We start from the raw sequence: 24,497 nt of genomic DNA, 5'->3' as shown, positions 1-24,497 counted from the left end.
TTTTTAAATTTTGAGAGGGACGGACAGAGTTGACGTGGGTAGGCTTTTCCCTTTGAGAGTGGGGAAGATTCCAACAAGGGGACATAGCTTCAGAATTGAGGGACAAAGGTTTAGGGGTAACATGAGGGGGAACTTCTTTACTCAGAGGGTTGTGGCTGTATGGAATGGGCTTCCGGTGGAAGTGGTGGAGGCTGGCTCGATTTTATTATTTAAGAGTAAATTGGATAGGTATATGGATAGGAGGGGATTGGAGGGTTATGGTCTGAGTGCAGGTAGATGAGACTAGGTCAGGGAGAATGGTCGGCGTGGACTGGTAGGGCCGGACAGGCCTGTTTCCATGCTGTAGTTGTTATATGTTATATGTTATATATATGAACGTCCTTGACTGGGTTGTTAATAATCTGGACGAATAACTACAAGGGGAATTTAAACATTTTGTGTGTAGATTCAACTTTCTAAGATTAATTTTGCTTATTAGCTGTGAAAATATCAGAGACTGGATTAGAGCTATTTGACTAGGAATCAAGAATTATCTGTTTCAGGTTCGGTTTACTTTCCAATTATTGTGGGCAGGCATTGCATTGTGAGAATCAACATGTCAAGTAACCATTGAAACGTGAATCATGCTCATGTTGAACGGCTTATGGAGTCATGGAGTCATAGCATCAGACAGCTAAGAAACAGGACCTTTGGACCAACTTGCCTTGCCGACCAAGATGCCCCATCCAAGCTAATCCCATACATTTGCATTTGGCCCTTATGCCACTAAATTTCTCCTATCCATATACCTGTCCAAATATTTTTAAAGTGCTGTTATTGTACCTGCCTCAACAACTTAATCTTGAAGCTTGTTCCATATACCCACCACTCTAGATTATTTATGGAATGCAAAAGGGTATGGGCCAAATACGGGCAGGTGGGTCTTGAGTCAATATGGGCAATTTGGGCTGAAAGGCTTGTTTCTGTACTGGGAGATTCAATGATTCTGTAAGAAAAAAATGTCCCTCAATGTCCTAGTAAAATCATTTCCTTCTCACCTTACACCTCACCCTCTAACTCTTAATTTCCTTGTCTTGGCAAAAAGACTCTACACCTTCACCCTATCCTCCCCTGAATTTATGTACCTCTATCAGATCACCGCTCAGCCTCCTGCGCTCCAAAGAATAAAGACCTAACCTGCACAATCTCTCCCTATAGCTCTGCCACTCTAGTCATGGCAACATCCTCGTAAATCCTCTCTGCACCCTTTCCAGCTTAATATGTGGAAACTGGCATTGATATGTCCAAACGGAATAGTTAACTGGTGGGAATTATTGTTAATCAAGTCAAAGAAAATTCCCATGGTCTCTTTGACAATAAACAATAGACAATAGGTGCAGGAGTAGGCCATTCAGCCCTTCGAGCCAGCACCGCCATTCAATGCGATCATGGCTGATCAGTCTCAATCAGTACCCCGTTCCTGCCTTCTCCCCATACCCCCTCACTCCGCTATCCTTAAGAGCTCTATCCAGCTCTCTCTTGAAAGCATCCAACGAACTGGCCTCCACTGCCTTCTGAGGCAGAGAATTCCACACCTTCACCACCCTCTGACTGAAAAAGTTCTTCCTCATCTCCGTTCTAAATGGCCTACCCCTTATTCTTAAACTGTGGCCCCTTGTTCTGGACTCCCCCAACATTGGGAACATGTTATCTGCCTCTAATGTGTCCAATCCCCTAATTATCTTATATGTTTCAATAAGATCCCCCCTCATCCTTCTAAATTCCAGTGTATACAAGCCCAATCGCTCCAGCCTTTCAACATACGACAGTCCCGCCATTCCGGGAATTAACCTAGTGAACCTACGCTGCACGCCCTCCATAGCAAGAATATCCTTCCTCAAATTTGGAGACCAAAACTGCACACAGTACTCCAGGTGCAGTCTCACCAGGGCTCGGTACAACTGTAGAAGGACCTCTTTGCTCCTATACTCAACTCCTCTTGTTACGAAGGCCAACATTCCATTGGCTTTCTTAACTGCCTGCTGTACCTGCATGCTTCCTTTCATTGACTGATGCACTAGGACACCCAGATCTCGTTGAACTCCTCCTCCTCCTAACTTGACACCATTCAGATAATAATCTGCCTTTCTATTCTTACTTCCAAAGTGAATAACCTCACACTTATCTACATTAAACTGCATCTGCCATGTATCCGCCCACTCACACAACCTGTCCAAGTCACCCTGCAGCCTTATTGCATCTTCCTCACAATTCACACTACCCCCCAACTTAGTATCATCTGCAAATTTGCTAATGGTACTTTTAATCCCTTCGTCTAAGTCATTAATGTATATCGTAAATAGCTGGGGTCCCAGCACCGAACCTTGCGGTACCCCACTGGTCACTGCCTGCCATTCCGAAAGGGACCCATTTATCCCCACTCTTTGCTTTCTGTCTGTCAACCTATTTTCTATCCATGTCAGTACCCTACCCCCAATACCATGTGCTCTAATTTTGCCCACTAATCTCCTATGTGGGACCTTGTCGAAGGCTTTCTGAAAGTCGAGGTACACCACATCCACTGACTCTCCCTTGTCAATTTTCCTAGTTACATCCTCAAAAAATTCCAGTAGATTTGTCAAGCATGATTTCCCCTTCGTAAATCCATGCTGACTCGGAATGATCCCGTTACTGCTATCCAAATGCTCAGCAATTTCGTCTTTTATAATTGACTCCAGCATCTTCCCCACCACTGATGTCAGACTAACTGGTCTATAATTACCCGTTTTCTCTCTTAAAAAGTGGGATAACATTTGCTATCCTCCAATCCACAGGAACTGATCCTGAATCTATAGAACATTGAAAAATGATCTCCAATGCTTCCACTATTTCTAGAGCCACCTCCTTAAGTACTCTGGGATGCAGACCATCAGGCCCTGGGGATTTATCAGCCTTCAGTCCCATCAGTCTACCCAAAACCATTTCCTGCCTAATGTGGATTTCCTTCAGTTCCTCCATCACCCTAGGTTCTCCGGCCCCTAGAACATTTGGGAGATTGTGTGTATCTTCCTCAGTGAAGACAGATCCAAAGTAACGGTTTAACTCGTCTGCCATTTCTTTGTTCCCCATAATAAATTCCCCTGCTTCTGTCTTCAAGGGACCCACATTTGCCTTGACTATTTTTTTCCTCTTCACGTACCTAAAAAAACTTTTGCTATCCTCCTTTATATTATTGGCTAGTTTACCCTCGTACCTCATCTTTTCTCCCCGTATTGCCTTTTTAGTTAACTTTTGTTGCTCTTTAAAAGAGTCCCAATCCTCTGTCTTCCCACTCTTCTTTGCTATGTTATACTTCCTCTCCTTAATTTTTATGCTGTCCCTGACTTCCCTTGTCAGCCACAGGTGTCTCTTACTCCCCTTAGAGTCTTTCCACCTCTTTGGAATAAATTGATCCTGCAACCTCTGCATTATTCCCAGGAATACCTGCCATTGCTGTTCTACCGTCTTCCCTGCTAGGGCCTCCTTCCAGTCAATTTTGGCCAGCTCCTGCCTCATGCCTCTGTAATCCCCTTTGCTATACTGTAATACCGACACTTCCAATTTTCCCTTCTGCCTTTCCATTTGCAGAGTAAAACTTATCATGTTGTGATCACTGCCTCCTAATGGCTCTTTTACCTCTAGTCCCCTTATCAGATCAGGATCATTACACAACACTAAATCCAGAGTTGCCTTCTCCCTGGTAGGCTCCAGTACAAGCACAGCACAGTAACCCACATTTTGTGTTGTTGACCCAAAATAATCATTTAGTCTTCTGGAGTTGCCTTTCTGGAATATCCCCAAAATTGGCAGTGAAGCAATCCAATTCCAACTACTATAGAGAGACTACCATTTTCAAAGCAAATGGGTGGTAAATTTGTCCATGTCAAGAGTCAACAGTCAAGAGCCAAGAGGTATGTAAACATAGTACTCAGATACCACAATAAACAACAAAATATAGAATACATTTTTAAAAAACCAATATAGTATAAAAACAAAAACAAAGACCAAAGTCTCTGGTGCAACCAGGCAGTTCATTGAACACAGTTTAATTGGAGTTTGTAGTTTGCCGTAGATAATTGTAGGGAAGAGGCTATTCCTGAGCCTGGACGTTAGTTTTCAGACCCCTATACCTTCTTCCATTAAAGGTTGGTTAACTCCTTCCACAGTTTGTAATGATGTTCCCTCTTGGGCTCAAACACATCACTAGCCACCAGGAAGCATATCAGGGAACCTGTGTTGGAAGGAACACTGCAGATGCTGGTTTATGCTGAAGTTAGACTCTTCAGAAGGGTCTCAACCCGAAACGTCACCCTTTCCTTCTCCAGAGATGTTGCCTGTGTGGCTGAGTTACTCTCGCATTTTGTGTTTATATCAGGGATCCTCCTTCCCTGAGATTATCTGTTGCCAGCCACAATTTGTCCTAGAAACATAGAAACATAGAAAATAGGTGCAGGAGTAGGCCATTCGGCCCTTCGAGCCTGCACCGCCATTCAATATGATCATGGCTGATCATCCAGCTCAGAAGCCTGTACCTGCCTTCTCTCCATACCCCCTGATCCCTTTAGCAAAAAGGGCCACATCCAACTCCCTCTTAAATATAGATAATGAACTGGCCTCAACTACCTTCTGTGGCAGAGAATTCCACAGACTCACCACTCTCTGTGTGAAGAAATGTTTTCTCATCTCGGTCCTAAAAGACTTCCCCCTTATCCTTAAGCTGTGACCCCTGGTTCTGGACTCCCCCAACATCAGGAACAATCTTCCCGCATCTAGCCTCTCCAACCCCTTAAGAATTTTATATGTTTCTATAAGATCCCCCCTCAGTCTTCTAAATTCCAGCGAGTACAAGCCCAGACTATCCAGTCTTTCTTCATATGAAAGTCCCGCCATCCCAGGGATCAATCTGGTTAACCTTCTCTGTCCTCCCTCTAAGGCAAGAACGTCTTTACTCAGGTTAGGAGACCAAAACTGCACACAATACTCCAGGTGCGGTCTCACCAAGGCCCTGTACAACTGCAGCAGAACCTCCCTGCTCCTAAACTCAAATCCTCTTGCTATGAATGCCAACATACCATTCGCTTTCTTCACGGCCTGCTGCACCTGCATGCTTGCTTTCAATGACTGGTGCACCATGACACCCAGGTCATGTTGCATCTCCCCTTCTCCTAATCGGTCACCATTCAGGTAATACTCTGCTTTCCTGTTCTTGCCGCCAAAGTGGATAACCTCACATTTATCCACATTATATTGCATCTGCCATGCATTTGCCCACTTGCCTAATCTATCCAAGTCACTCTGCAGCCTCCTAGCATCCTCCTCACAGCTAACACTGCCACCCAGCTTCGTGTCATCCGCAAACTTAGAGATGTTGCATTCAATTCCCTCGTCCAAATCATTAATATACACTGTAAATAACTGGGGTCCCAGCACTGAGCCTTGCAATACCCCACTAGTCACTGCCTGCCATTCCGAAAAGGACCCGTTTATTCCTACACTTTGCTTCCTGTCCGCCAACCAATTTTCTATCCACCTCAACACTGAACCCTCAATACCGTGTGCTTTAAGTTTGTACACCAATCTCCTATGTGGGACCTTGTCGAAGGCCTTCTGAAAGTCCAGATATAACACATCGACTGGTTCTCCCTTATCCACTCTACTAGTTACATCCTCGAAAAATTCTATAAGATTCGTCAGACATGATTTGCCTTTTGTAAATCCATGCTGACTTTGTCCGATGATTTCACCACTTTCCAAATGTGATGCTATCACATCTTTAATAACTGACTCTAGCATTTTCCCCACTACCGATGTTAGGCTAACTGGTCTATAATTCCCCATTTTCTCTCTCCCTCCCTTTTTAAAAAGTGGGGTTACATTAGCTACCCTCCAGTCCTCAGGAACTACTCCAGAATCTAAAGAGTTTTGAAAAATTATCACTAATGCATCCACTATTTCTGAGGCTACTTCCTTAAGCACTCTGGGATGCAGCCTATCTGGCCCTGGGGATTTATCTGCCTTTAATCCATTTAATTTACCTAACACCACTTCCCGACTAACCTGGATTTCACTCAGTTCCTCCATCTCATTAGACCCTCGGTCCCCCGCTATTTCCGGCAGACGGTTTATGTCTTCCTTAGTGAAGACAGAACCAAAGTATTTGTTCAATTGGTCTGCCATCTCCTTGTTCCCTATGATCAATTCACCTGTTTCCGACTGCAAGGGACCTACATTTGTCTTAACTAATCTTTTTCTCTTCACATATCTATAAAAGCTTTTGCAGTCAGTTTTTATGTTCCTTGCCAGTTTTCCCTCATAATCTATTTTCCCTTTCCTAATTAAGCCCTTTGTCCTCCTCTGCTGGACTCTGAATTTCTCCCAGTCCTCTGGTATGCTACTTTTTCTGGCTAATCTGTATGCTTCATCTTTTGTTTTAATACTATCCTTGATTTCCCTTGTTAGCCACGGATGCACTACCTTTCCTGGTTTGTTCTTTTGCCAAACTGGGATGAACACTTGTTGTAGTTCATCCATGCGACCTTTAAATGCCTTCCATTGCATGTCCACTGTCAACCCTTTCAGCATCAATCGCCAGTCTATCTTGGACAATTCACGCCTCATACCCTCAAAGTTACCTTTCTTTAAGTTCAGAACACTTGTTTCAGTATTGACTTTGTCACTCTCCATCCTAATGAAGAACTCTACCATATTATGATCTCTCTTGCCCAAGGGGCCTCGCACAACAAGACTGCTAACTAACCCTTCCTCATTACTCAATACCCAGTCTAGAATGGCCTGTTCTCTCGTTGGTTCCTCGACATGTTGGTTTAGAAAACCATCTCTCAAACATTCCAAGAAATCCTCTTCCTCAGCACCCCTGCCAGTTTGGTTCACCCAATCTATATGTAGATTGAAGTCACCCATTATAACTGCTGCACCTTTGGTGCATGCATTTCTAATTTCCTGCTTGATGCCATCCCCAACTTCACTACTGCTGTTAGGTGGCCTGTACACAACTCCCACTAGCGTTTTCTGCCCCTTAGTGTTTCGCAGCTCTACCCATATCGATTCCACATCCTCCGAGCTAATGACCTTCCTTTCCATTGCGTTAATCTCCTCTCTAACCAGCAACGCTACCCCACCTCCTTTTCCTTTCTGTCTATCCCGCCTGAATATAGAATATCCCTGGATGTTGAGCTCCCAGCCTTGGTCACCCTGGAGCCATGTCTCCGTAATCCCAAATGTATCATAATCATTAATAACTATCTCCACATTTAATTCATCCACCATATTCCGAATACTCCTTGCATTGAGACACAAAGCCTTCAGGCTTCTTTTTATAACTCTCTTGCCCCTTATATAATTATGTTGCAAAGTGGTCCTTTTTGATTTTTGCCCTGGATTTTTCTGCCTTGTTCCCTATTGTTTCTACCCTCACTTTATACCCCTCTGTCTCTCTGCTCTTTTTCCCATCCCCCTGCCATATTAGTTTAAATCCTCCCCGACAGCACTAGCAAACACTCCCCCAAGGACATTGGTTCCATTCCAGCTCAGGTGCAGACCGTCCTGTTTGTACTGGTCCCACCTCCCCCAGAACTGGTTCCAATGTCCTAGAAATTTGAATCCCTCCCCTTGCACCATTTTTCAAGCCACGTATTCATCTGTAATATCCTCCTATTTCTACTCTGACTAGCACGTGGCACTGGTAGTAATCCAGAGATTATTACCTTTGAGGTCCTACTTTTAAGTTTATCTCCTAGCTCCCTAAATTCACCTTGTAGGACCTCATCCCGTATTGTACCTATATCGTTGGTGCCAATGTGCACCACGACAACTGGCTGTTCACCCTCCCCCTCCAGAATGTTCTGCAGCCGGTCTGAGACATCCCTGACCCTTGCACCAGGGAGGCAACATACCATCCTGGAGTCTCGTTTGCGACTGCAGAAACGCCTATCTATCCTGTTTTCTCTTTGCTTCCAGTTTTTACTCCCTACTGCAATCAATCTACAGAACGGTGCCAACCCAAAAGGTAACCTATCCAATTTCTCTAGAGATGTCGCCTGACCTGCTGAGTTACTCCAGCATTTTGAGTCTATCTTTGGTCTAAACTAGCATCTGCAATATCCTTTTATTGCATTTACTTTCTGCTGTGTAATCAGTTCCCCACAATGTGCAGGAAAGAACTGCAGGAGCTGGTTTAAATCGAAGGTAGATACAAAATGGTGGAGTAACTCAGTGGGTCAGGCAGCATCTCTGGAGAGAAGGAATGGGTGACGTTTCGGGTTGAGATCCTTCTTCAGACTGATGTCAGGGGAGGGGGCAGGACAAAGATAGAGTGTAGTCGGAAACAGTAAGACTAGTGGGAGAAGTGGGAAAGGGGAGTGGATGGAGAGAGAAAGCAAGCACTATCTGAAGTTAGAGAAGTCAATATTCATACCGCTGGGGTGTAAACTACGCAAGTGAAATATGAGGATCTGTTCCTTTGCACTGGGCCTCACTATGACAATGGAGGAGGCCCAGGACAGAAAGGCCAGATTGGAAATGGAAAGGGGAGTTGAAGTGCTGAGCCACTGGGTGATCAGGTTGGTTAAGATGGACTGAGCGGATGTGTTCCACGAAACGATCACCGAGTCTGCGCTTGGTCTTGCCAATGTAGAGAAGTTGACACCTGGAACAGTGGATACAGTAGATGAGGTTGGAGGAGGTGCAAGTGAACCTCTGACTCACCTGGAAAGTGTTTGGGTCCTTGGATGGAGTTGAGATAGAAAGGTAAAGGGACAGGTGTTGCATCTCCTGCGGTTGCAGGGGAAAGTACCCGGGGAGGGGTTGGTTTGGGTGAGAAGGGACGAGTTGGCCAGGGAGTTTCACAGGAAACGGTCTCTGCGGAAAGCTGAAAGGGGTGGAGATTAATTGATGTGGCCAGTAGTGGGATCCCGTTGGAGGCGGCAAAGATATTGGAGGATTATATGCTGTATGCAACGGCCGGTGGGGTGGAAGGTGAGGACAAAGGGGACTCCTTGTTATGAAAGGGCGGAGGGGGAGCAAGAGTGGAGCTGGATATTGAGGAGACCCTAGTGAGAGCCTCATCTCTAAAGAATGAGGACATCTCCGATGCCCTAAAGAATCAGGTAATCTCTGATGCACAGTTCCCCACAATTCTCCTTTGTATTCATTGCATTTTATTTTAATCTGGACCAAATCGACTTTCCTCTCATTTTTTTGGCAGGCTTCATATATATATATATATTTTAAGTATGACATAGTATCTACATATCCTCTAATCTCCCATCATGTTGTGCAATATTTTCAGGGTTTTCACTTCTAATACTCTATGAGGGATATTTTGTACATAGAAAAACTCTCTACCATCAATCTTCTTTAAATATTGTTCACATGTGATCTTCTAACCTGGTGTTCTAGTTTTGTTCAAAATAGGTTTCTCAGAAGGTAATGCATTGCTCAGGGGACCAGAGTTGCTGATATTCTCTGATTCACCTTCAGGGGATGAATGTCCATCAGTGTATCCTGAACTCAGATGACTGAAGGAATCATCTGGCAACAGTCCCATTCAGCTTCAATATCCTTGCTACTATTTGACTTTGAAGTTCAGCAAGGTTGAACATCAAATCAACTATAAAACTCTATTTGCTACTGGAACGCAAAGTGCAAAACTCTCACCAACGTCTACAGATGCTCCCGTAGAAAGCATTTTATCAGGATGCATCCCAACTTGGTTTGGGAACAACTCCATTCAAGACCACAAGAAACTGCAGAGAATTGTGGATGCAGCCCGGCCAACACACAAACCAACCTCCGTTCCATTGGCTCTATTTACACCTCACACTGCCTCGGCAAGACTACCAGCATAATCAAGGACGAGTTGATCATGCTGGTGGTCTTGCCGAGGAAGTGTGAGGTAGTAAATGGAGTCAATGGAACGGAGGTTGGTTTGTGTATTGGCCGGCACAGTTGTAGGGTTGCTGCCTCACAGCGCCAGTGACACAGGTTTGATCCTGACTGCGGGTACTGTCTGTACGGAGTTTGTACGTTCTCCCCATGACCGCGTGGGTTTTCTCCGGGTGCTCCAGTTTCCTTCCACATTCCAAAGAAGTGCAGGTTTGTAAGTTAATAGCCTTCTGTTAATTTCCACAGTGTGTAGGAAAGAACTAGTGTACAGGTGATCGTGGTGGGAGCGGACTCGGGGAGCCGAATGGCCCGTTTCCGCGATGTATCTCTAAACTAAACTAAACTTAGCATCTGCAGATCTTTATTTCCACAGGCGCACTTCCTTGTTTTCTTTGGCGACTTGGATGACAATAGTCTTCTTAAAGCAGATGTGAAGCTCAGATTGCTTTAGGAAGATAGACACGAAATGCTGGAGTAACTCAGCGGGCCAGGCAGCGTCTCTGGAGAGAAGGAATGGGTGACGTTTCGGGCCGAGACCCTTCTTCAGACTGATCTGATTCGGAAGAGGTCGTAGACGATTTCACTACTACTGCAATCACAACGTCCAGACTGCAATGACGCACATTTCAATGAATAAGTACAGTCAGTCAAGTTTGAATTAAAATGAGGCCATGGTGTATTCAATAATGAGTTGCAAAGTGTAAAATATACCTGAAAATAAGTGTTCAGTGACTCGAAATGAATATGATTTTCTGGATGAATGAATTTCAAAGTATTTTGAATGATGGAAGTAAAGGTTCTAAACTACTCAATTGCAAGTGTCATTTGAGACCTGAAGTTAATAGTTTGTCACGGCAAATTTAGCCAATAGCTATGAGGCAGGTCTGAGTAATAATTTAGGAAAATCATAGATTTGAAGAATGAACATGGTGACTTCAAATTAAATTTGCACCTGAAAAATATAACAAACTGTCAAACATATTAGAATATCAACCGTTTTTACTTTAATTGGAGGAGGAAGCTCATTTTTCTAATATATTACTTTTTGAAAGTATTTTGTACATCCAGCATTATCTTTAAATTAAGAGTCATCGAGAAAGTCAAGAGTTTTTAATTGCCATATGTACAAACAACAGAACAATGGAATTGTTATCTGCAGCCTATAAATGCAACACACGCTGATAATATGTGCATAAATATATAATAATATATAATATATAACGCTGATAATATATAATATATAATACCAAAAATCACTAAATTAATAACTACACTACTGTTGCCAAAAGAACAGAAGTCCTCAATGCAACCAAACGCAGTCACAGAAAAAGACACAAAATGCCAGAGTAATTCAGCGGGTCAGGCAGCATCCCAGGAGAACATGGATAGGTCAGGGTTCAGGTTAGGATGCTTCTTCAGAGTGAAATAGAGTCCCAACCCAAAATGTCACCTATCCATGTTCTCCAGAGATGCTGCCTGGCATGCTGAGTTATTCTAGCACTTTGTGTCTTTTAATGTAAACCAGATTCCACAGTTCCTTGTTTTTAAATTTTGACAGCCGCATAGGCTCAGAGTTGAGGTTAGTATGTAGTTTACATTTACGCGCTAAAAACATGCTGTTGACTCATTTTTGCATGTTAAAATGTTATGGCTGTAAAACTGTGGTCAGCTGAGTTGTGGTGAAGAAACTCTCACAAGAAAGATGGTCTTCAGATGGTTGCTCCCAGTGTGTGACGCATTGCATCAATTTAAAGGCATTATTGCCTTTGGAATGGCCTGTAAAATCACTGGTGCTAGAAATTCAATCACACAGTCCTGCTTTTATAAAAATGTGATTGAAAATCAACTTTTCTGAAGTGAAACCTTTGAAAATAATGATAATTTCCAGATGATTTCACATCACTGGAAATTCAACTGGACACGTCACTGAAAGATTTGTGCTTGTGGGGGAAGGGAGGGGGAGTTGAAAGGGGAGAGGTTTGGGGACGGTAGGTTAGAGATGACCTAAAATCAGAGTATTCAATGTTTATAGCATTGGGTTGTAAGCTACCCAAGCGGAATAGAAAGTGGCTATGATTGATTTACAGTTTACAGACTGAATCTTTCTATGAACGTTATTGCATTCAGAGAACATTATTCACATAAAGGGAATGCCAGCCTTAAAGTGACAGTCACTGGTCCCAACCAACATAACATACACTGTACTGGGTGAATGAATCTACTCCACTCTGTCTTCAGTCCTCAAGTTGTGAATTGGGGACATTTTTTCTACCATCATCTCTCATTTTTTATACTGTGACAGGGGAGTGGCACAGCGGCGCAGCGGTAGAATTGCTGCCTTACAGCGCCGGAGACCCGGGTTCGATCCTGCCTACGGGTGATGCCTATATGGACTTTGCACGTTCTCCCAGTGACCTGCGTGGGTTTTCTCCGGGTGCTCTGGTTTCCTCCCACACTCCAAAGATGTACAGGTTTTGTAATGTCCTCTGTAAGACCCTGTTGTGGCTAGCACAATGAATATAAGCCCGACATCTTGTTAGAAGATTTTATTACTGATCCTTCACCAGGAAACTTCTAGAAGGTCACCTGACCTCAGTCACAAGGCACAAGCCCATTGGCCCTAGAAGGTCATCTGACCTCAGTCACAAGGCACAAGCCCATTGGCCCGCTTCTGCTCTTGGCCTCAAGGGGGTACTGGCATTTACATTACATATACATCTCATCTCTCCCTTTACTTTACTTACATCACAGGTTTGTAGGTTAATTGGCTTCGGTAAAATTGTAAATTGTCCTTAGTGTGTGTAAGATTGTGTTAGTGTGTCGGCACAGTCTCAGTGGACCGAAGGGCCTGTTTCCATGCGGTATCTCTAAACTGAACTAAACGAAATACTTTTGAAAGTTTGCTGCAATGATACATGGAGTAATGCATGCAGTGATTGCATTGGTCCCTTCAAGCACGTTGCTACTGTGATCACAGTAATGCAGTTCAGAGCTGGCAGCTGCATAAAATTGATACAGATATTGGTCATAAGATGCACCAGTCACAACACAAGGCAAACAAGATTGCCATTCAACAAACAAAAAATCATGCTGTACTGTTGAAAAAGATTATGATTGAAGCTTCTGCCATGAATAAAACAAGTTATACAATTGGAAGCAAAATTTCACCAAACTCATTAAAGTTAGGAAAATCTCAGGAATTACTAGAGGACTTCATGTGTGATAAATGTTAATGTTAAAATAAAAACACCTGAGACAAAGCAGTATGTTGAGAGCATTTGTCATGCTTACTGATACTGATTTATATGTACCAGATACAGTTGAATGCGGAAGTCAAATACTAAATATCAATTTCTACTCTTAAGAGCTTTAGAATAAGTGTAGTTGTACATCTGTAAGGAACGGTTGAATTCATGAGAAAAGACACCGAGATTTGCACTATTGATGATATAACTCTTTTTAAATTGGTAAACAAAAATCCTCACATGTAAATGTGTTTGCAATATATTAACACAGCAGAAATAGTGTATTGGAAATTTAATTTAGTTAGTTTAGTTTAGTTTATTGTCACAGTGAAAAGCTTATATTGCATGCAAACCAGTCAGTGGAAAGACCACACATGATAGACAATAGACAATAGGTGCAGGAGGAGGCCATTCGGCCCTTCGAGACAGCACCGCCATTCAATGTGATCATGGCTGATCATTCTCAATCAGTACCCCGTTCCTGCCTTCTCCCCATACCCCCTGATTACAAACAAGCCATTCACAATGTACAGATACATGATAAAGGAAATAATGTTTAGTGCAAGATAAAAGATAAAAATCCAATTGAAGATAATCCGAATGTCTCCAATGAGGTAGATATTAGCTCCAGGACCGCTCTCTTGTTGTTTATGTGATGGTTCAGTCGCTCATCAACAGCTGGGAAGAAACTATCCCTGAATCTAGAGAGGGGAGAAGAGATAGTACACAAGGGGTTGGGTGGGGGGGGGGGGGGGGGGGGGGGGGGGGTCTGATCTTAAATAATTAAATGCAGTGAAACCAGTAAGGAATTCTTGCTGAAGATGAAAATACTCATATTGTATAAGTCAGCAATTTGCTTCCTTTCTCATCTCGTTCCTCTTTCCAAGTTAAGCTCTGCTGTTGGGGACTGTTGAAGGAATCATGAACCACATTAGCCTGGCAGGAAGATGACTGGAGATGGTGTTTTTGTACTCCAAGCTCCTGGTTTCATATTGTCACATGTACCAAAATACAATGAAAGGCTTTTGTTTGCTTGCAACCCAATCAAAGCTGATTACACCCTACAGGAATACAATCAAGCCACACTCAAGTACAACAGGTAGAGTGAAGAGGAAAATACCTGAGTGCAGAATATAGTTTCTAAGCACTGTAGTGTAATAGTTTAGTTTAGTTTAGTTTAGAGATACAACGCGGAAACAGGCTCTTCGGCCCACCAAGTCCGCACCGACCAGTGATTTCCGTACACTAGCACTATCCTTTACAGTACCAAAGCCAATTAATCTACAAACCTGTACGTCTTTGGAATGTGGGAAGAAACCAGAGCACCTGGAAAAACCCACGTGGTCACAGGAGGAATGTACAAACTCCATGCAGACAGCACCCCTAGTCAGGATCGAACCCAGGTGTATGGCGCTGTAAGGCAGCAGCTCAACTGCTGTGCCACCGTGCCTTCCTAATATTTGCAGAGAAAAAGTCCATCGGCTGGAATGAGGTAAGATGGAAAATCAGGACTGTATCCTTCCTTATGGATAGACTGCTCAGAGGTTTGATAACAGAAAATAAGCTGTTGCTGAGTCTGGTGGAACACACAAAACTGTGTAAACTCAATGTACCTGGTATGTGAGGCTAAAGCCCAAGTGCTAGAAAATACAATGAACAAAGATCGGTCTTTGAAAGCTGTCACAGTGGGCCAAAAGACTTAGAAACATTGAAAATAGATGCAGGAGGAGGCCATTTGGCCCTTCGAGCCAGCACTACCATACATTGTGGTCATGGTTGATCATCCACAATCAAACACACTCACACTTGTTCCAATACCTCCAGCAAAGGGCCTTGGGTGCAAATCACTTCGATTTTCCCTACGGTTTTCCTGAACAAAAAAAAAACTTTGAATAAATGGCTTGTTATTGTAGAGAATGAGGATAAATTTACTGAACAATTGTTAGATATTCAACCTTTCAATTAATTAGCTCACTTTTCAGTCAGCATTTAATATCTCTACCAGGTTTACTTTATTTTTGAGAAGCTAAGAATAAATCTTGAATTATTCAGTGGTAGACACAAAATGCTGGAGTAAATCAGTGGGACAGGCAGCATCTCTGGAGAGAAGGAATGGGTGACGTTTTGGGTCGAGACCCTTCTTCAGTGTTGCAAAGGCGTCTGAGATATGAAATTAAAATCCAATACAAAGCCAACCAATAGGTAGCACAGTGGTGCAGCTGGTAGAACTGCCGCCACACAGTGCCAGAACCCGGGTTCGATTCTGACCAGGCATTGTCCTTGCGGAATTTGCATGTTCTCCCAGAGTTTCCTCTGGGTGGTCCAATTTCCTCCCACATCCCAAAGACTGTGCGGGTTTGTAGGTCAACCCACCTCTGCAATTCACACTAATGTGTAGGAAGTGAATGAGAAAGTGGGATAACAGTGAACTCATGTGAACATAGAACAGTACAGCTCAGGAACGGGCTCTTCAGCCCACAATATTTGTGCCAAACATGATGCCAAGTCAAATTGATCCTGTCTGCCTGTACATTATCCATATCCCTCTGTTCCCTGCATTCCAATCTGCCTATCTAAACGTTTCTTAAACTCCACGATCGTATCTGCTGCCACCACCGCACCTGGTAGTATGACCCAGGCCCCCACTGCTCTCTGTGTGAAAAACTTGCCCCACTCATCTCCATTAAACCTTGCCCTTCTCACCTTACAGCTATGCTGTCTTGTGATGGACATTTCCATCATAGGAAACAAATTCTAGCTGTCTACTTTATGTACGCCTCTCATAATGTTATCTCCGTTCTGCCTCCGACGTCCAGAGAAAACAACCCAAGTTTATCCAACCTGTGCCTGCAGCTGAATCACTCTTACCCAGGTAGAGAGTTCTGTTAAACCTGCTCTGCACCCTCTCCAAAGCCTCCACCTCTTTCCTGTAATGGGACGAACAGAACTGCATGCGGTAGTCCAAAACATTGGCTGGGCAAAGTGCAAAAGAGCTGCATCGTGACTTCCTGATGCAATGCTCCTGGCATTGAACGGAAGCATACTATACCCATTCTTTACCCCCCCCCCCCCTATCTACTTGTGCTGTCGCCTTCAATCAGCTATGAACTTGGACTCCAAGATCCCTCTGCATAGCAATGCTGTTAATGGTCTTTCTTGCCATTCAGTGGGGGGGGGGAGCACCAAAGTAGGATGCAACTCCCAAATCCAGGTTTGGATAATGCATCATGATTGTAGCATTAGGGAAGTTCGAAAATGTGACGAGAACAAACAACATGTAATTTTCCATTTTAACTCACTCAGAAGTTTATGATTATCCTCCAGCTTTAAACAATGAAGGTCAATTTCCGAATTATTGCACAGTGAACAACAAATTGCCTCAGGGAATTGAACAGAGAGAAACTGGGGCAGAAGGATCATTTGCATTGTAACTGAAGCCATCTGATTCCATATTCCTTCTAAAGCATAAACCCCTGAGAGGCAGACAGATTTTTTATGTTAGTGACATTCTAATTAACCTTTATGCCAAGATTTAGTTCTTGTTCATGATAGATTTCATGGCAGAATGTTGTAGGCTCAATTTCCTGTCCGTACACTTGCGCATATAATCTAGGTCGATAATTTGATGCAGGACAGGTGGAAAGAGGAAGGGGAAAGAAAACTCCAAGTGTGTTGTAGGGCCTGTCTTTTGGATGAAATAAAGGGCTGGTTCACCCTGGTTCTAGACCACAACGAGTGATGATCACCTTTGCTTGCCCTGACACGGCAATATATATTTACAGTCATTTAGCTACTAATAGACTTAGCTTTTGGTTTAGATGCAGAAACAAGGAGCTGCAGATGCTGCTTACTACACAAAAAGATGCAAAGTGCTGGAGTAACTCAGCAGGTCAGGTAGCATCACTTGAGAACATGGGTTTGAGACCATTCTGCAGACTTTAGGCTTAGGGATAGGTTTATGTTTAGGTTAATTATTATCACACAGTACAGTGAAAAGACTGGAGCAATGCATTAGATTAGAGATCGTCAATAGTTATCAAAAAGTTAGTGAACCAATCCCCAACTATTGAGTATTTAATGAATTGTTGAATTTTAAAAATCGATATGGAATCTCAAAAATAATCAAATGAGATCACTTGTCTTCAGTATTTGTCCAAAAGTAATTGTTTTGAGTGTCATTTGTGTTTAAATGTTTTCAAAACTTTATAAATCAGAGTCAGTTATTTCCAGCGTAAAAAGTGATTGCATGATTGTTAGGTCAGTGGTTAATGGAGTTTAATGCAAATGAGTGTGAGATGCTGTATTTTGGGAAATTAAACCAGGGCAGGACCTTCACAGTGAAAGGATGTGCTGGCACTGGAGAAGGTCAAGAGGAGGTTTACAAGAATGATCCTAGGAATGAGTGGGTTAACATATGATGAGCGTTTTTGACACACTGGGCCTGTACTCGCTGGAGTTTAGAAGAATGAGGGGGGACCTCATTAAAATTTACTGAATAGTGAAAGGCTTGGATAGAGTGGATGTGGAGAGGATGTTTCCACTAGTGGGAAAGTCTAAGAGTAGAGGTCTGAGAATTAAAGGACGTTCTTTTAGGAAGATGAGGAGGAATTTCTTTGGTCAGACGGTGGTGAATCCGTAGAATTCTTTGCCACAGAAGGCTGTAGAGGCCAAGTCAGTGGATATAATTAAGGCATAGATAGATAGATAGATAGATTCTTGATTAGTACGGGTGTTTAAGGTTATGGGGAGAAGACAGGAGAATGGGGTTCGGAGGGAGAGATAGATCAGCTATGATTGAATGGCGGAGTAGACTTGATGGGCTGAATGGCCTAATTCTGCTCCTATCACTTGTGATCTTATGAACTTATGATCTTATGAATAGCAGGGCTCTGTGGAGTGTTGTAGAACAGAGGGATCTAGGAGTGCAGGAAGTCCATTGAAGGTGGCGTCACAGGTAGATTGGGTGGTCAAGAGGCGTTTGGTATAGTGGGCTTCAACCATCAGGGTATCGAGTATAGAAGCTAGGTGTTATGTTACAGTTGTACAACACATTGGTAGTTTAGTTTATTTTTAGTTTAGTTTAGTTTATTGTCATGTGTACTGAGCTAGAGCGAAAAGCTTTTTGTTGCATGTTAACCAGTCAGCAGAAAGACTACACATGATTACAATTGAGATATCCACAGTGTACAGATACATGATAAAGGGAATAACATTTAGTGCAAGATAAAGCCCAGTCAAGTCCAATTAAAGATAGTCCGAGAGGCTCCAGTGAGGTAGATGAGAGGTCAGGACCGCACTCCAGTTGTTGATAGTATAAGACAATAACTGCAGATGCTGGTACAAATCGAAGGTATTTATTCACAAAATGCTGGAGTAACTCAGCAGGTCAGGCAGCATCTCAGGAGAGAAGGAATGGGTGACGTTTCGGGTTGAGACCCTTCTTCAGAGTTACTCCAGCATTTTGTGAATAAATACCTTCCAGTTGTTGATAGGATGGTTTGGTTGCCTGATAACAGCTGTGAAGAATCTGTTCCTGAATAGTCCACATTTGGAGAATTGTGTTTAATTTTGGTCAAATAACTTGTAAGTTTTACAACCTACTATGGCCACAATATCATGGTTAAGGAACAAACTGATCCAAGTTCAAGTCAAGTTTATTTGTCACATACAACTTATTCAGGTTAAAGTTATTCATGTCTTCTATAACAGTCACAAAAAGCTTCTTCACAATTGAAACCACTATGAATTTTTACCCAAGCACTAAATTCACTGCAGAGGTGCAATAGAAGATGAATGAAATCCTTCGTCACAGGGACACCTGCTTATTTTGATTTAAAGATAATGCAATTCAAATTTAACATGATGGTTTTATAATGGATAATTTATACACAGGCAAATGATGGGGACTAATCAGGTTCAGACCTATTCATTGAAATAGAACATCCTCTTCCAATAATTCAAGCACAAAACAGTTATTTAAATCAAACAGGACCAACTTTAATTTATCACACCCTAATCAGAAAATTAAGTGCATAATTGCATGAATTAGAACAGAAAATCTGGTTTCTGCAGGTGTTAATGCTTCAGTGCTTTAATTTAATACATCACGCTTTGATTAAAATATGGAGATAACCATTGAAGCTGTGTTTTAAATGGAACCTTCAACGCACAAGTGTAAATGCATCCTCACGCATTCTACCTGGCAATACTCCACACTGCTCTCCAATTAAATGCATGTGGTGACTGCAATGAATAGTCTGGTTCAGCTCTTCTCGACAAATTTACCTTTCATTCAAAAGAAGAAAAAAATTTGGAGTGGTACAACACCTCATGGGTACACAACATCTTGATAAGAGAAGATGTTGTGAACTTATGTATGGCTGATTTTAAATTGTTTGCTGGAGGATGCAAAGATAATTATGTCTGTATTTCTAAGAGAACAAAGAAAATGGAAGAGTTTTGCAATATTTATCTCTCCGTGCCTAATTGGGAGCTTGTGTAGATTTGATTGCAATGACTGTTGGGCCAGATACAACATAGAATCATGCCGCCTCAGAAACGTGACTGGACATTTACCGTTATGAATGTCTAGAAATTTGCATATCACCCAATAACTAGACAAAGGAAGAACCATAAGCAAAACTCATAAGACCATTGGACTTAGGAGCAGAATGAGGCCATTCGACCCATCTACTCTGCTTGGGCAGCACGGCGGAGCGGCTGCTTTACAGCGCCTGAGCCCTGGTTTCGATCCTAACTACGGGTGCTTGCCTGTACGGACATTGTACGTTCCACCGTGACCTGTGTGGGTTTTCTCCAGGATCTCCAGTTTTCTCCCATGCTCCAAAGGCATACAGGCTTGCAGGCTAATTGGCTTGCTTTAATTGTAAATTGTCCCTGGTGTGTGTAGAATCGCTGGTCGGTGCAGACTCGGTGGGCCGAAGGGCCTGTTTCCATGGTGTATCTCTAAAACTAAAACTAAAACTAAACTACTGTGCTTAGGTGATCTATTTTCCTTTTCAATCCCTTCCTCCTGTGTCTCCCCGGCTCATAGAAACATAGAAAATAGGTGCAAGAGTAGGCCATTCGGCCCTTCGAGCCTGCACCGCCATTCAATATGATCATGGCTGATCATCCAACTCAGTAACCTGTACCTGCCTTCTCTCCATACCCCCTGATCCCTTTAGCCACAAGGGCCACATCTAACTCCCTCTTAAATATAGCCAATGAACTGGCCTCAACTACCTTCTGTGGCAGAGAATTCCACAGACTCATCACTCTCTGTGTGAAGAAATGTTTTCTCATCTCGGTCCTAAAAGACTTCCCCCTTATCCTTAAGCTGTGACCCCTGGTTCTGGACTTCCCCAACATCGGGAACAATCTTCCCGCATCTAGCCTCTCCAACCCCTTAAGAATTTTATATGTTTCAATAAGATCCCCCTCAGTCTTCTAAATTCCAGAGAGTACAAGCCTAGTCTATCCAGTCTTTCTTCATATGAAAGTCCTGCCATCTCCAGCTCCACCCTGCCGCCCATGCAGAGTAGATGGGTCGAATGGCCTAATTCTGCCCTTGGACACCCTTACTAAACAAGAACCTATCAATCTTCGCTTTAAAAATACCCAATGACTAGGCCTCCACAACTGACGAAACCCAGTGGGTCAGGCAGCAGTGGAAGGAATGGGTAGGCGATGTTTTGGGTCAGGACCATTCTTCAGTCTCAGGTGAAGTGTCATGTCAGAACTCTTCTTCAGAATCTTCCTTCAGAAAGGAAGAACTATAATCTTCCATGGAAATAAGTTATGGAAGCTTCCATTTTATGGGCAAAAAAGGTTCTGATTTGCCCAGTGAATATTCCTGGAATGAAATGTGTGTGTTCTTTGCAACCATCTACCTCATTGGAGACCCTGGGACTATCTTTAGTTGGACTTTGCAGGACTTTATCTTGCACTAATCAATATTCTCTTTATTATCTATCTGTACACGATGGACGGCTTGATTCTAATCATGTATGGTCTTTTCGCTGACTGGATATCACTCAACAGAAAAGCTTTTCACTGCACCTTGGTCCATGTGACAATAAACAAAATTAAAAACGTAACTAAAAAGAGCCCACTATATTGCTTTACTCTGCTTTGAGAACTCCCAGGCAATTGCCTGAAAGCAACCCCCTTCTAATTTAAATGAGGAAAGCAGATACCTGCACAGATTTTGTGTTTCTTTTTACAACCTAGCCAGCAAACCTTGATGAGACTGCCAGAGGCAGAGGCAGGAGAAAGAAAATATAATTGTCAGTTGCCCATTGGCGCTCACCTATTAGTGAATTGATGTGTTATTTAGATACCCAGGAGGAGGTTTCTCGTCAAATTGAAGTATCTTCTGGTATTATGGGAAGGTGGCTTCTGGCAATAATCAATAATATTGTTCAATGATATTCACAAGCGTGAAGTATAATCAAGCTTTCGTTACAGTTACCTGTCTCAGCTCAGAGAAGTAACATTAATTGGCAACTATTTGTGGTTTCCTGCAGTTAAAAAAAAATTGGTATTGACTAGCCGGTGGCTACTGCGATTGATAGTATCGTAGATAAACTCAGCCCTCTAGACTTAAGGCAGACAACGAGATGTCTGCCTCTTTGTCCAACACAATCTCAGCTAAAGTGACGTATAATGTTAGAGCAAGGAACAATTTAAAGTCTAGTTCACTCTATTATTGAATTAAATTGTGGAAAACTGAAAGCAAGATTAAGGTAATAATCAAATACTAATAATCTTAATGAAAAGTGTTTTAAGATAGAAGACATTCTTTAAACATTTCCAGTTGTAGGAAAATATACTGAATTTCTCATTTTTGAAGTTGGTTCATTCGAAATATTCAGAGTACATTTAATTTCTCCTTTTAAGGTACAGTTTAATTTAGTTTAGTTTAGAGATACAGCATAGAAACAGGCCCTTCAGCCCGCTGAGTCTACGCCGACCAATGATCACTTGTACACACTAGGCCCACCCAACACCCTGGGGACAGAAGCCAATTAACCTACAAACTTGTACGTGTTTGGAGTGTGGGGAGCAAACCGGAGCACCTGGAGAAAACCCACGCGGTCACAGGAAGAATGTACAGACAGCACCCGTTGTCAGGACTGAACCCGGGTCTCTGGTGCTGTGAGGCAACAACTCTACCGCTGTGCCACTATGCTGCCCGTACAATGTTATCTTATGTGTTCCAGAAATAATGTCAGCCTCCCTCACAAAACATTACTTCTTTCCAACTGTGATTAGCTAGACTCATTTGTCATTAGCCCAAAGGGATTTAACTAATGACGTTCTCCCGTATGTCCTTTGATTATATACTTCATTGCTTTTGAGCCTGACATTAGGAGTTAGTTTAATTTTGTTCTTATTTCTATGACAGCTAGCTGTTCTTCCCCATCACTTCCTATTTCCCCATTGCTAAACCAAACACACTATCTTCTCAAGTTAAGAACAGCCTTAAGCAATTATTTCTCAGACTTGCATTTCAGAGTCTTCAGTTAAATTGTACTGAATCTTCACCCTTGGGGAAAACCAGGGCAGTCAAGAACATAGAAAATTGAGACAAGTCAACCGCTCAAGGTCAATGGATTCCCAGGTCAGTTCATCTGCAAACTTGAAATATACCTCACACTACATCCTTGTATGAGTTTTCCTTTGTGTCATAGTACACAGACTAACTGAAAGTATTAATGTTTGAAGATTAGGAAACATATTTGTGTTTTCGTTTGGTTCAGTTTAGTTCAGTTTAGAGAGATGGCATGGAGACAGGCCCTTCAGCCAACCGAGTTCATATCAATCGCTTGTTCACACAAGTTCTACGTTATCCCACTCTTGCATCTACTCACTATACACTAGGGACAATTTACAGAGGCCAATTAACCTGTCTTTGGGATGTGAGAGGAAACCGGAGCACCGGGGCGAAACGCACATGGTCACAGAGAGAATGTGCAAACTCCACACAGACAGCGCTGATCTGAGGTCAGGATCGAACCCGGGTCTCTGGCATTGCGAGGCAGCGACTCAACAGCTGCGCCATGGCAAATAAATGTCCTGAAATAGACTATGCCAAACTACACCAGTGAGGCTAAAAAAGACACAAAGGTTCTGGAGAACCTGGAAAGGTGATAATTCAGTCGGACCCTTCTTCAGACCTGAAACATTACCTATCCATGTTCTCCAGAAATGCTGCCTGACCCACTGAGTTACTCCAGAACTTTGTGTCAATCTTTGTAAACTGGCTTCTGCAGTCCTTGTGTCTCCAGTGAGATTGAGCTCTTTTAACTGGTACATTTGGTGCAAAAGAGATGGCCTTCATGGTACCCACGTTTTGTTTTAGGTGCAGGAAGTCCATGTAGCCATATCTCATGGCTTAACATAAATCAATGTACACTGTCACCACCAAACACCAACTCAAGGAGGCAGCTCACCACCTGCTACTTAAGGGCATTTATAGGTGTGTATTAAATGCCGATGTTCAATGGTTCAATGGTTCTTTCTTGTCATGTATGCACTGCACGGTGATTTAAAAAAAAATAGCTCACACATGCACGAGTCGCCATATTTTGGCACCATTTAGAAATGTTGCTGCAATCCCCTTCATGAATTAAAAATTTTAGTTGTGTGAACAAGCGATTGATATGAACTCGGTTGGCTGAAGGGCCTGTCTCCATGCCATCTCTCTAAACTGAACTAAACTGAACCAAACGAAAACACAAATATGTCAATAAAAACATCCTTGATCTTTATTTCATACTTCCACATTTGCTTATGACACAGAAGGCCAATCTGTCAACCAAGCCTATGCTCGGGAAGGAAGAAAGGAGGAGCCGGCGTAGGGGGGCCACCCTGAGGAGTGGGGGGAAGAGCAACGAGGTCCCGGTGTGGGGGCGGGGGGGGCCTGCCATGTGGGGGAAGGACAACAGAGACCCGGTGTGGGGGCGGGGGGGCCTGCCATGTGGGGGAAGGACAACAGAGACCCGATGTGGGGAGCCGCAGTGAGGGGGGGGGGAATAGAACAATGGACAATGGGGACCCGATGTGCGGGGACCATCATGAGGGAGGGGGAGAAGGGGAAGAACAAAGGGGGAACTGGCACGGAGGGCGGTAGGGGGGGGATATGTAACTTTGTAAGTGTCCCTTGTAGGAGGCTATTTGCATACATTGGCAAGGTATGCAAGCATTCCATTCAAAAGCTCAAAGCTGCCCATCTCTTTTCCTTGATGCACTGAAGATAACATCGGTATCAACACTAAATGAAAAATTACATAACATTATAGATACTGGAAATCTGAAATAAAAACA

The sequence above is a fragment of the Rhinoraja longicauda genome, chromosome 24, assembly GCF_053455715.1.
Source record: "Rhinoraja longicauda isolate Sanriku21f chromosome 24, sRhiLon1.1, whole genome shotgun sequence".
NCBI classification, from domain to species: domain Eukaryota; kingdom Metazoa; phylum Chordata; class Chondrichthyes; order Rajiformes; family Arhynchobatidae; genus Rhinoraja; species Rhinoraja longicauda.
The sequence above is the reverse complement of the archived record's forward strand: the minus strand, read 5'-3'. Positions refer to the sequence as shown.